Source organism: Chionomys nivalis, chromosome 2, assembly GCF_950005125.1.
Source record: "Chionomys nivalis chromosome 2, mChiNiv1.1, whole genome shotgun sequence".
Lineage (NCBI taxonomy): Eukaryota > Metazoa > Chordata > Mammalia > Rodentia > Cricetidae > Chionomys > Chionomys nivalis.
Window position 1 is genome coordinate 129265711 of NC_080087.1, and position 14003 is coordinate 129279713.

Here is a 14003-nt window from a genome sequence, read left to right on the forward strand (position 1 = left end):
AAATGATTACCCCAATCCCTCCTCTTCCAAAGGTGCCCTTCCTTCCTTTCCCAGCGCAAGTGGATGGGCACCTGGGGGGAGCAGAGTACCCATCAATCACTCCCAGGCTGGCTGCGTGCCTAAGCAGCATGTGCAACCGCGGGCAGCCCCTCCATGGGCAGGCTATTTGCAATCAAAACATTGCTTATTTCACTACAGGATAGCATGATGCTTCTCTTAAGAAGCTGTGCGACAACAGCAGCGTGCTAACTCATCAGAACATGTGGCGGGAATATCCAACATGGCTCTTCCACTCACATTACACTTTGACTGATCAAGGAGCCGCTAGAAAAAGACAGCAAAGGACAAAAGCTTAATTGAACAGTTCACCATTAGATCAAACTGCTGGGGGGGGGGGAGTAAGTACTAGAGGTGAGTTAGTTACCCTTTCTTTGAAGAGCAAGAGAAATGGATGATAGCTTCCTGAAATAAGACAGCTTCCAGTGTTTGCTAAAAATCATTTGATAGGTCTCCCTTACCAAGCCCCTGTCTATCACAAGATCCCTGAGCTTTCTTTTAAAATTAGATGTACATAGAACATCCAAGAAGTCCCTCATTGGAAGTTAGAAAAAAAGTAATTAATTTTTTAATCGGCATTTATTTTATCAAGAGTTGATATAATAAGCCTGCTCTACCATGTCCAGTGCAATGAATCTAGACATGCAAAACTTTAGTTGATGCATACATATCTTAAAAAACTTGATCTGCAGAGGTGGCTGCAGAAAAGTGATTGCCCTACGAGTATGAGGTGTTCCTGGATTTGAATCTCCACACAAAAACTGGCCATGATGGCCCATGACTGTAATCTCAGTGCTAGAGAGGCAGAAACAGAAGGATCCCAGAGGATCACTGACTAGCTGGTCTCGCTGAATCAGCAGGCTCCAGGATCAGTGAAATACTAAAGAGTGAAGAGGATGCTATATGCCTGTGCTGGCTATTTCTGTGTCAACTTGACACAAGCTAGAGGCATTGGAGAAGAGAAAATGCTTCCCTAAGATCTGACTGTAGACAAGCCATACAGCATTTTCTTAAATAATGGTTGGTTTGAGAGTGCCCAGCCCTGAGCAGGTGGTCCTGAGTTCTGTAAGGAAACAGGCTGAGCAAGCCAGTAAGCAGCACTCCTCCATGGCCTCCAGATTCCTACCCTGTTAGAGGTCCTGTCCTAACTTCCTTCCATGGTGAACAGTAATGTGAAGCATAAAGCAAATAAACCGTTTCCTTTCCAAGTTGCTTTGGTCATAGTGTTTCATAGCAACAATAGTCGCCCTAACTAAGACACTAAGATACCCGACATCAGTATCTGGCTTCCACATGCATATGCTCACACGTCTGCTCACATTTTCACACACACGCACAGTGAAAGAGAGAGAGAAATAACATAGCCGCAAGAGTGCTACTATCTAGTTCTTATCCTGGTTGACCAATTTGGAGTGGTTTATTATTTGTATTTTGATGAATAAATCTTGCCTGAAGACCAGAGGCAAAGCTAAAGCCACTAAAGTCAGGCAAGGGTGACACACACCTTTAACCCCAGGATTTGGGGGACAGAGTCAGATGGATCTCTGTGAGTTCAAGGTCACCTTGGGCTGCACAAGATCAAGGCAGAAACAAATCCAGGTGGTGGTGGCTCACACCTTTAATCCCAGTCCTAGAGATTCACACGCCTTTAATCCCAGCACTAGAGGGAATATAAAATGGGAGGAGAGAGAGACTTAGACTGCTTAGTTTATGGTTTCCCAGTCTTGGAAGAGGTAAGACTTCCCTAGTGGCTTTTTTTTTTTTTTTACTTTTCTGGTTTTCAGGGTGAACACCAATTTCTATCTCTGGGTTTTTATTATTCATGCTACACGCATTTATTAAATGTGTAAATTTAGAAAAATTGCCTAATGGCCTTCAGTGTACCTGGTCTGCATAATTAGAATAAGAACTTACCTACATCAGGGTCTCTGTGAAGGCTAGATGAATGATATCTGCATAGCACACATACAATTCTACCCCACTTATGAGAAATTCCATGGAATGTTAGCATCTCTTTACTGTTACTGCTCTTAATCTTGCAGTCTTCCAGAGCCTTTGCTCATGAGATTACTGTTTCTCGACCTCATACCTAACTTTCAGCATGTGTAAAAGCAAACACCTTCTCCACAGCTTATGGTGTTCTCCGTTGCACCCCACCTGTGCAACATCATGTGAGGAAGACAGCCTCAAGCCTCACCAGACACCATTCCCTGTCTTTCGGGTTTGCAGCTCTCCAAGGAAGTCCGACAACAGTGACTTTTTTCTCCTCCTAGCATTGTTCTTCCAGACGTTTCTCAATTCTATCGGCCACTTGTCCTTCCTCTGTTCTACATGTTGGTTCATTAATAGCAAAGATGATTCTTAGGCTAAAAGACACACAACCAGAAAAGGAGTTTCTTTAAAGTTGAGTCATGGGGCCAGAGGAATGGCTCAGTCAGGAATGCACTTGCATGAGAACCTGAATTTGACCCCAGAAACAAGGTAAAAATGCCCAAAGTAATGGCACACATTTGCAATCCCTGAGTTAGGAAAGCAGAAGCAAGAGAGTCCCTGGAGCTTGCCTGCCATCCAGACTAGCCTAATCAGTTTGCCCAGGTCCCAGGGAGCAACCCTATCTCTAAAGAACTAAAGGAGTTCTTTAGGATGCACACACACACACATACACACCCAGAGAGAGACGTGCGGCCTGTATCCTATCCAAATCATCATTTCATTCTTCCTATTTGGACTGCAAGTTAAATTTGATCCAAGTCCTAAAACTGCCAAATACAAGGCACCATGAAAAGGGATTGTTTTATTAGCATTGAACTCTCTGGAAGACCTATATGCTATTTATAGTGTTATCATCTAAACAAAAGTTTTAAATAGTTTTAATTCAGCCTAAAGCAATTTAATTCTATAGAACAATACAACATTATAAGCATCAGAATTATGAGCATACAACCACACGATGAATCTAAAGCACTTGACTTTCTTGACCTAGCAACCTTCAATTCTAAAAGGTCAACATATCTATCAGCTACCATGGCCAAGCATCCCTTTCAGTTATCACCTTAGTTTTAAGAGAAAATAGTGAAGGAAGACAGAAAAGTATACATGTACTTCAGAATTAAGCAGAATTATTTCAGAACAAGAAACTAATTAAGAACTAAAAAACACTACATATAAAGTTTTTTACTTAGAATTTTATCCAGATGTCTTTTTATCTTTATAATCATTCTAATCTAATATATTAAAATAACACCTTGCCTTCTAAATGACTCCCTAGTCAAAAATAAATAAACTTTTCACTTGAATTTTGATAATAGCACAGTTCCCGTTGCCTCACATCTAAGTCTGAAACTGTCTTTTATTGTCCACTAAAATTCTCTCAGCACTCTCTAAGTTGCTCTAGAGTTCTTTGTGACCAGGATGCTGATGATGAAATGCTCGTGCTTCAGTCCAAGAGCTTCTGTGTAGAGGGTACAATATGGAACTGTTGCAACAAGGCAAGGCTTAGCTAAACAAGAATACTAAAGGCTTGTGGGATTTTCAGTGATCGTAGAACCATAGTGCTTTTGGAAAGAGTTCCGTGAAACATCCAGAAAACCTTCCCCCACTAACCTACAGACTTAATACTGCTACCTAAACATGGAGGGCTCACTTCCCCAATAAATAAGAAGCAAATTGTACCTAGTGTGTCCAGTACACAAGAACTATGCACTCTATAAAGCCACATGCCACACAGGGAAACAGAAAAATAGGGCACAGGAATCAGCTTGTGCTTAAATTTTAATGTTCTGGAGATCATTGACTTGCACAAACAAGCTAGAACATTCTTCATAAACAGCTTCAGAAAGTTATCAGCGCAACAACTGATGCACTACAGACTTCCACCTCACAGGCAGCCTCTTTTCTGTGCTGGGTGTGTAGTTCAGTCAGAAGACACTTGGGGTATACAAAGCTCTGGATTCAATGCCCAAACACCACCAAAATAAAACGTTACCAGAAATTCTCCTTTTATCTTTCCTCTTTGGTTAGGCCAAGTGAAATAAAGCTTGTAGCTATAACCTCAAATTTGAACAAATCGTAGAATGCAATGCTTTGGGTTAGATTGCCTCATTAAAATGTTCCTAATTGATTACTTTTATTGTTCACGTTTTCAGTAGGCACAGAATGATAAGTACCAAAGAAATAGAAATCCAAAAATAACTAGGAAATCACTTGACAATTGAGAGACCATTACACAATGCTAAATAGAAACCACAGAAGCTAACGCTGGCAGAAGAGTGTTGTTCAAATTTATAAAATGAGCAGAATTATCTGTTTTGCAAAGTTCATAGTTTTTTCCCTCTTTTGTCTTTTCCTGCTATGGCTAAAATAGATTTCCCAGGGCTTTCAGCCCCAAGGCCATGATCTTTCAACAAGCAGACAAAGTATTCCTGCTGTCATTGTTCCTTCTGAATCAGAAACCAGAAAATGTAAGTCATATTCCAGGACGTTTCCTGGCTTGACAGTTTTGTTATACTGGTGACAAGAGGAGAATTTGTAGGACAGTATTATCAGTTACGTACGTACCAGACTTCAACATGGATAGTTTCCTGATACTAACAAAGGCAGCTATTGTTCAATAATTTAATATACATAAATGACTATAAAGAATGTTTGCTAAAAATGTAAACTTCCGAGGCCACACATTGTCTTGACCAAATCTGAGCTGCAGCAACTGAAGCTGGGGATCTACTTTTTTCAGTTGGTTTTTTTGAGAAGGGATTTCATGGCATAAACCAGCCTGGTCTTGAACTTGAAATCCTCCCATTGTCATAGATTCTTGGATTACAGGTATGTGAGACAAAGGCTGATCTGGGACTCTAAATGTTTAACAAAATCCCCAGTTGATCCTAAAAGAGGTGATTGTCAGGTACATATTCAATAGAGTGGAGACGGAATTCTGGTTGGACTACCAACAAAGAGAGATGCTGTTTATGACAATGTTCTTAGTCTGGCCCACAGTGAATTGGGCATCTGAATCTTCTGCTAGCCCTGTCTATGTACTTTCTTATAAAATCCAGCTTTAAAAGAGGCCTGACTAAGTCAATTCAGCCAAATCCCTGCATCCTCGACCTCTCTTATACCTGATCATCTTCTACATTCTTTCCCATCCCCTGGTGACATCTAATGACGCTGACTTCTGACCTGCCTTAGAAGTCTCCTCTCGGGTCACTGTAGCCGGAATACCCTCTTACTCAAGATATTTTCCGGACTCAGTATCCCTCACTGCTCCTCACCTATATTCCTACTTGTTCATGATTTTAGAGTTGAACCCAGTCTTTCTCTTCCACTACAAGACCTCTTTGACATGATCCCTTTTGGTATACCAAAGGTTAATAACCCAGCCCTATTACTGTGATTTTAACAATTATCATGAGATCACCATTTGTTTAACATTTGTGGGTCTGCTGGATGATTTTGGAACTTGTATTAAGAGCCAGCTTTACCACTATCACTCATACCTAACTCCTTAGGTTGACTCTGTAATATTCCTTAGTATTGACTCACCCAGAATATCTGCTTAATGGGTAAGGTTAGACACTGAAAACTCAACAGAAGACAGATATTATCATCTTTCTACCTCCTAAGGGAACACTTTAATATCAGAACAGAACAAAACAACTTACTTTATTTCAGAAACAATGATGCCTATCTTCCTGTCTTCTGAGTGTAAAATCCGCACAACTACTTCTAAAATGAGTCAATTCTGGCTTGAAAAGAGAATGGCAGATTCAGAGTTATGCCATCTGAATTTAAGCTCTAATTCCACCATTTATTTTGTTTATATTGTTTGCTCCCTCCTTTATCAGTTAAGCAAAGTAAGACCTGTAGCTGCAGAGTGGTCAGCAGAGCTCTAAAGCGCCCGATAGTTTCATTATTCTTACAACATAAGAACCTGATTTCTACAGAGAAGGATGAATAATTTTATTTTATATTGGAGCATAGAAAAATGCAAATTTTAATTTCATTAAAGATCAATGAAATTTAGGAAAGCAAACAGTTGGAATTTATAACAAATATGATTCCTCATCAGAAGTGTCTCGTGTACCTGAAGAGTGCAAAAATGCTACACAATAAAAACAGATTACATTGAATAGTATAACAACCAATTTTATTCATGAATTTGATCATTTTTACTTAACTTTTAGCAAATCATTTTCACGTCCTGATGCAGGCCACTAAATTGCCTTCAGAAAACACCCTTCCTATCAAAGAAGATAATTATTATAGTCTAGTATGCCTTACTGAGATATTCCAGTATTATTCTTCTGATAAAATGTCTAAAGGTGAAGATAATGAGTAGTTTAAATTCACTGAAGTGCAGATGCCTAAAAAGAAGACTTAGCTGATGACAAGACCTGAAAACATTTTTGACTGAAAGTGTCCGGCATAGTATTACATGTATATCTCAAACTCACACAGAGCAATGAATGAAAAATAAAACGGAGTGAGAATAAGTGTAGTTAAGATGAAAACAAATGGAATCTATATTTTATCCATTGCCACAGTGCTGCCTATTATCATCAGGATGTAGCCTAGTTCCTACTTGAAATATGAGTGAAGACAGCCCGTACCTTGCTGCTCGTGAGGTATTGATCAAGCAGTGAACAGTAAGAATATTCTGTAATGCTGTCAATACCGAGTTTTGGTTTTCTTTTTCTCTACAGTCAAAGAAAAACAAAAACAGCTCTCCTTGTTTGCTCCTAGGACACTGATGTAAATGTTTAAGTACCTGTAATGCAGCAAGTTCTATAGCCAAGAGAAGCAAATGACACTTTCCAAAGAGCACAAATCTAGCTGAAATAAATAAATGGGGCAGGTGGACTCTCTTGTTATTGAAAGAAGAGGCTTCTAAAACAAGTTTGTTCTGGGAGAGCCTTAATAGCAATGACAAAGGCTTGAACTAATTTCAGAATAAAACTGAGATTGGTTTTAGCATTCTACTTCTTTCTTGTTTAGGCTCAACTTGACCTAATGGGACACTGATCTTTTTTCTACCTACTAAGTACTGAATCTTAAAAGGATGAAAAGATGATTAAGATAAGGCTCTTACATGTGAAGAAATGAGGAGTCAGAGATACATAAACCACAGATGTGTTACTCTATTCCATTGGCTGTTCTAATACCATCTTTGTATTCCAATCCTTTGAGTCATAATTCCCTTGTTGGTATTTGAAGAGGAAATGCTCCCCATAAGATCAAATATTTGAGCAGTTAGTCCCCAGCCAGAGTAGCTGTTTGGAAAGATTCTAAAACCTTTAGGGGGTTGAGACTTGATGGAGGACTTTCATAATTGGGGCCAGATCCTGACATTTTTTTAGCCTGGCCACCCTTCCTGTTTTCTCTGTCCAATTCCACATAGATGCAAGGTGACTAGCCAGCCTCCTGCTCCTGCCAGCGTGCCTTCCCTGCCTAATACCGTGCATTTCTCCATCACGATAAACTGCTTCTGTGGGAACTGTGAGCAAGGACAAGTCCTTTCCCCTGAAGTTACTTTTGTCAAGGCATTCTAAATAGTAACTGGAAACTATGATGTCCCTTTTGAAATCTTTGCTTAGACATCCCACCATCATGACAAATTTACATACCTATAAAGCCAAACACAGAATGACCTCTTCACCAAATAAAAACAGTACTTCGTAGTCCAAATTTACTTGGAGTACTTCTTCTTTCCCAATCTCTAATTAATATTACCTTTATCAAACCTTTTATTTCCTGGGTATAAACACTTAGATATTGAATCCTATCAAATTTCATTGAGGAATTTACCCCATAAAAATAGTTTTCTTTCAACCCCCACTACTGAACACTTCTTCTGTCAGATTTCTTTTATAGTCCATGATAAAGAGAATGACAGAGGTCTACCTCACCCACAGCCACTGCCAGGAATGCGCCTCTCTACCCCGCTCACCAAGTTCACAAGTTCCCCCTAATGTCCCAGCATGGTGCTGCTCCTACTTGTCAGTTTAGCTTGGTCTTTCCTTCTTTGAATGACTTTGGTATATTTTTAAGAAATTACTTTCTTTAACGTATTGATTTCTGTTGCTTATAGTCAAAAGAGCCTTAACTGAAGCAAATAAGATTGAGAGTAAAATATGTTAAATCAGCCTTTAATAAGAGGAGAGAGACTAGTCCCAGATCTATGATGTCTTGCTAAAAGTTACTTAGTACTCCTGACACAAAGAAATTGTGCACAGTAAGTGGTATGTATCATTAAAATGTGCTGGGCTGAAATAAAACTGTGCGCATGAAAAAGAGTCATTGTATCACTAAAAATAGATTTATTTTTTATTTCTGTGATGGAATAAAAGTGTTTTCCCTTCTCCCATAGAAATATAGACAAAATATGTCTCAAAGTCGACATCATCCTGTGTAGCATCCTCATGCACTGAATGACCAATACTGAGGATAAAGTCGCTGTAAAGATACAATTTTCTATTTTCAAATGATAACATATCTGTATGCCTGGTTACTGCAAATTTTTAACTAAGACACTAATCATTCCTGGGAGTGTCATTAAAAGTTAGCCTTCCAGGTAAAGAAATATTCTAAATGTCACAAATTCATAAGAAAAACACCAGTCAGTTGGCATTTCTCTGATATAGGCTTCTCATAACTGAGTCTCATCACGCACCCTAGCTCCCCTCCATGAGATTTTAACTTCTGTGTGACCTTCCTCCCCACAAAGGATCCTTGGTTGATTTGCTTATATTTGACCTTTTTTAAACTGTCAAGAATATATCAAATAATGAAGTACAGTTACACAAAGATGAAAACAGTGAGTTACCAGTAATTTATTAATATTTTGTTAGTGGATGAAACAAAGAACAGAAGCTTCTCCTACAGCATGTGCAACTGAGACTTACCCTGGATGGGAATGTCAGTGTACACTTCCCAGGGGAAATTCTATTAAAGCCAGACTATAGAGGTATCCCTCAATTACATTCTCCAAATATTCTTTCTTGTCATTTTAGACTAATGTTTAATAGAACTTCAACACTTTCATGTTGAAAATCTGCCCTAGAAGGAGAGCGGTTAAGCTCAGAGACTTATCTTTAGGCACCACTGACTAGGCAATCTCTAGGGTCCATGAGACCTAAGGCCCCTGTTACTATTTTCCAATGTGCTCAATCTTATCAGAATTCCACAATTAATTGGATGTCCCTGATACATCTTTAGGTAAGGAAAACAAGTTAGAAAGAAGTATATTTTTGTATCTTAAAGGAAAATAACAAATTAGTCTATGTGGTTTTGTTTATATAGAGTTTTCTGCACAAAGAGGGATATGTAGAGAGGAAAACCCCGAGATGCCAGGGGTAATTTCTAAAGGGAAGAAACCAGACAGTGAGCAACAGTGAATACCAAGAAGTTGAAAATAACTGAAGAATGACAAAGCCAAGAATGATTAAGTCAAAACTCAGATGTTCAGACCTGATCTGATTGAAAACCTATAAAAACTGAAAACAGTATTTCAAGATTTTCCAAGTAGAAATATCACAGATAAAAGACAGTCTTGATTGACTATATACCAAGATTATAATAATTTTCACTATTGATATTTGTTTTCAATTTAATATTATGTTTGCAATTGAATAATGTTTAATTTTTATGTGGGTTTCGGCATAGCCTTGTCTCCCAGATTTTGAAGACTCTTTATCTTTACTTCAATTTCTTCTATCTACATCCCATATGCATCCATTTTTTTATAAGAAACCTTTGGTTTTGTAGAATTTCTGACAGATTTCTTGGCGTGACAGTGGGAGAAGGAGGAAAGGGAAAAAACCTGTGATTTCTGCTGTGTGGTACGTACTGCGCTAATACTTTGAGTTCATAAGTCTGCTTAGTTCTCTCAGGAACGTTAAGATGAGGATTCTGTCACCTCTTTTTAGTAGAAAGGAAACAGCTAGGTCTCTTTCTTGAATTCACAGAGGTAAGGCTTCTGTTTCTCACACAGGATAGTATGTTGGCAATGCTCCTGTTTTATCTACTGGACTTTGCATCCACCTACTTCCTACGCCCGTCTCACACAGACCTCTTAATGAACTCATCACCAAGTCAGGCCAGCTATGGTGTGCTATGTGTTACGGGTCATTCTCTGTTACCCCCCCCCCCCCAGCCTTCCTCTATTTCTTCTTTTCCTTTTTCCTCTTTATCTTTCTCTTCTTCCTCCTTCTTGCTCTTGTTCTTACCTCTTCTCTGACCCTCTTTCTCTCCCATATTATTTCTTCCTCCTCCTTCTCCTCCCCAAGCACCTTTCTGCTTCATTTCTTTCTTTGTCTCTCTATTGTTTGGAAAGTGCCATAACTAGTCACCTATATACTAAGCAAACTCCCACATACTCCCTAAGATCTAGTTATCTTCTCATATAGTCCATGTCTGGCATAGCATCTCCCAATAGACTCAGAGCTTCTTTTATATCCCTGTGTTGCCTATTTTTACATCTTTCTTGTCCATTTCATCACTGCTCTGTTACTTAGCCACTAGCTTACTTAATTTTCCCTTTCTCAGGCCCAGTTATGTGTCGCTGTGGGACAGCAGCTGTATGGAGTTTCCCTTTGTCCTTTCAAAGTCACATGGACAATTTGGAATGGATCAAACACTTATTAAGCCCATACTAAATGAAAGAATGAGTTCATTGTTCTCTGTTGTTTAATATAGCAATCCAGGGCACCTTAGAGTAGATAGCCAAGTGAGAAAGACAGAATGAACATGAGTTTGCCCTCTGTTCATGAACGATAACAGAGGCTTTCAGATAAGTTAACTGTCTGAGAGAGGCTTTGCTCAGAGTAATCAGCTCAATGGTACAAAGTCTCCAAGGCATAATCCAGACTTCCATACAGTAAGCTTTGCTCATTGCACCTGTAGAAACTCAGCCTTAACTCCCTGATAACCAGTCTTTCTAGCAATCTCCTTATCCGTGACACAGAGAAACAGTGGGCACCTCAGAAGCTAACTACTGGTTCCTCAGCCAGTAGGAAAGGGAAATCCCCAGTAAAATTTTTAATTGAATTTCTTTCCCTTCCAGTAGATAAAGACTGGGAGTTGAATTTGAGAAGTAAAGAAATGTGACTTTTTTTTACTTTGCAAAGTGTAATGTGTTAGAATAACTAGATTCCAAGCAATGCAAAATTGTACTTAAAATAACTTGGAAGAAATAATGAAGGTTTTGCCCAGGAGGCACAACCAAGGAAAGGACCTTTGGAACAAGTGGGGACAAATGAGGCCCTGAGGCCCTAGGCAACAGGGGTCAACAGCTTTCATCAAAGAGCCATCTTTGAGTTGAACACAGTCCAATTACATTCAGTTTTTCTAAGCATCAGATTGGTCGAGTGTGGTCATGTGTCTACAAATTGGCAAAGAGAAAGAGAGACTCTCCCACTAAGACACCGGTCAAACTGGGTAATAATTTTCCCACAGACATATCAGGATACAGCAATTAGAAAACAAAGAAGCATAAACAGATTTGGAGATAGCGTATCCATTATTCATTTGTATTCCTTACTTTTCATCATAACATTTACAACACAAGGTCCATGGAGGCATAAAATTTTGTGTTATTCCTTTGCTGTGCCTTTGTCATTAGAATATTACATAGCTTATAGTAATCATTCACCAGATGTTAAAAGGGGGATTAGTTCAGTGGTAGAACAGTTGCCTAGTCTGTAGGAGGCACTAGGCTCCATCTTTAGCATCATAATGATAAGTAAATAAATATTGGTTAATTTATTACTATGTTTCTATGTAAATTCACTGTGGTTATGGTAGACATGTGCAAAAATATGTAGTCAGTAAATTTTATGTAGGTTCAAAAGTTTACAAAAGAATCGAAGTCTAAAGCATACTCTGGTTGAACACCTTAACTGAACAGAACACTGAAGGAAAGTTCTAGAGATGTGCAAATGTTAAAAAGCCATGCAGAAGACGTGCAGATGTTAAACAGCCAGGCAGAAGGAGGCACAGGGAAGGCTGAGGAGGGAAGTGACCATGGTAAAAGGTCCACCTTCAGGCAGCTGTTGTAAACATTTTTGCACATGCTGTCTCATTAAAATAGTGTGCCAAAACGCCAAGAAATATGTAAAAGCAATGATTCTCACAAAATATGGACTTCATTTGCTTCATAATCATATATACAGCACAATGAGGCCATTGGCTCTGGCAAACAGCAGTGTCAACATTGCTAATCAGAAACAACAATCTCTCATGCCCATTTCAACCCCACCTTCAAACACACCCACAGCAAGGAATAATGACAAACACTTTTTATGTGCCTATCTGAACATTCTCTTTCACTTGTGTAGACAGTCAGCTAGCCTTGCAGCTTGCAGCCAGCTAACCCCTCTCTCCTGGCTTCTAACAGAGATGGAATTCGACTCACCCTATACTAAAACACTTGATGTAGAAAATGAAATGTTTTTAGACTTCTCTTCATGTATATTTAGATCTATAAAGTGCTCGTACCTATTTTACAGTTAGCAAAAGAGAAGCTCAAAAAAGTGGGAAAATCTCTCAGTGCCTCACAAAATGTTAGTCCTGGGCCCGGTGTTTACCCTGGGTCTCCCATTTCCTGCCTCAGTTCTTTTCTCATTCCCCTGTGTTTGGTCATATTCACGCTAGCTTCGCATTTCTACAACAGCCCAGAGACTAAAAATCATGTGCTCTAAGTAGTTTTAACTCAGATGCTCTTTTTTTCTGTTTGAGAACTCACAAGCCAACCAGATGGAATGTTCTTTCTAGTTATACAGTATGATAATGCGGTCTATGTATCCAGGAAGCATCATCTCATGTTTACTCTGATCTCTGGAGGGTGTTCTTTGTTTTGTTTGTTTTTTTAAATTAATACAATTTCAACCACCCATTCACGAACGTGCCTTGGTCGCTGAGTCAACAGCACCCTCTGGTTGACAAAAAGCAAAGGCAAAGACAGAATAAATGGTCATGATTTCGTAGATTCATTCCTCATTTGGATTCAGAGTCCCTGAAATGGAAATATAATTTTTACTAATTCTTTATCTACTCTATCAGTCAGGGTCAAAAAATAAAATCTACTCTGAGAGTTCTTTTAAATATTAGCATGCTTAATCATATCAAACATGGTCTACATGATTGAATTCTATTAACTAATATGAGTGTACTTCTTATATATAATTATGTTGAAATAAAGTTCTAGAAAGCATCAAAAATATTAACTAAAATATGAAAAAAAATAAATTAAGCACCATCAAAATTTTAAAACTTTCATTCCAAAGACTATTAAAAAGATGAAAAATAAGACACAGACTTATATGTGAATACTTGCAAATTATATTATTGATTAAAGAGTTGTGTCCAGACCAGATCAAGAGCTGTTAAAAGCAGATAGCAAGACAAATAACCAATTTAAATAATCCAAAAATAGGGGCTTAGTAGATGTCTCCGCGGGAAAATGCATGCTGTGTAAACATGAGGGTCTAGTCTCAGATACCCAGCACCCTCATAAAAGCCACTGCAGCAGCACTGGGAGAGGAGGTGGGGGTGGGGACCAGCCAGTTCAACTGAGATATCCTGTAGATTGAGGAAAGACGCCTGACATCAACCTCTGACCTCCAGAAACACCAACAGGTACAAATATCACACACACACACACACACACACACACACACACACACACTTAAAGCCTCCAAAAATAGACAATACGCTTGTATTGCTATCTCACAAAGGAAGATATGCTGAAGATTAACACTTACAAAATGACCAAAATCTGACATCAGTAATCATTACAGAATTGCACCTTAAAGCCATAACAGGAAGCCATCTATTGCCCATCAGAGACATTATAATCATGAAGATGGGGATGAGGGCTCAGTATTTTAAGAGTGTTTACTACACTCCCAGAGTGCCCAGTGTCAGTTCCCTGTACATCATGAAGCTCACAGCCA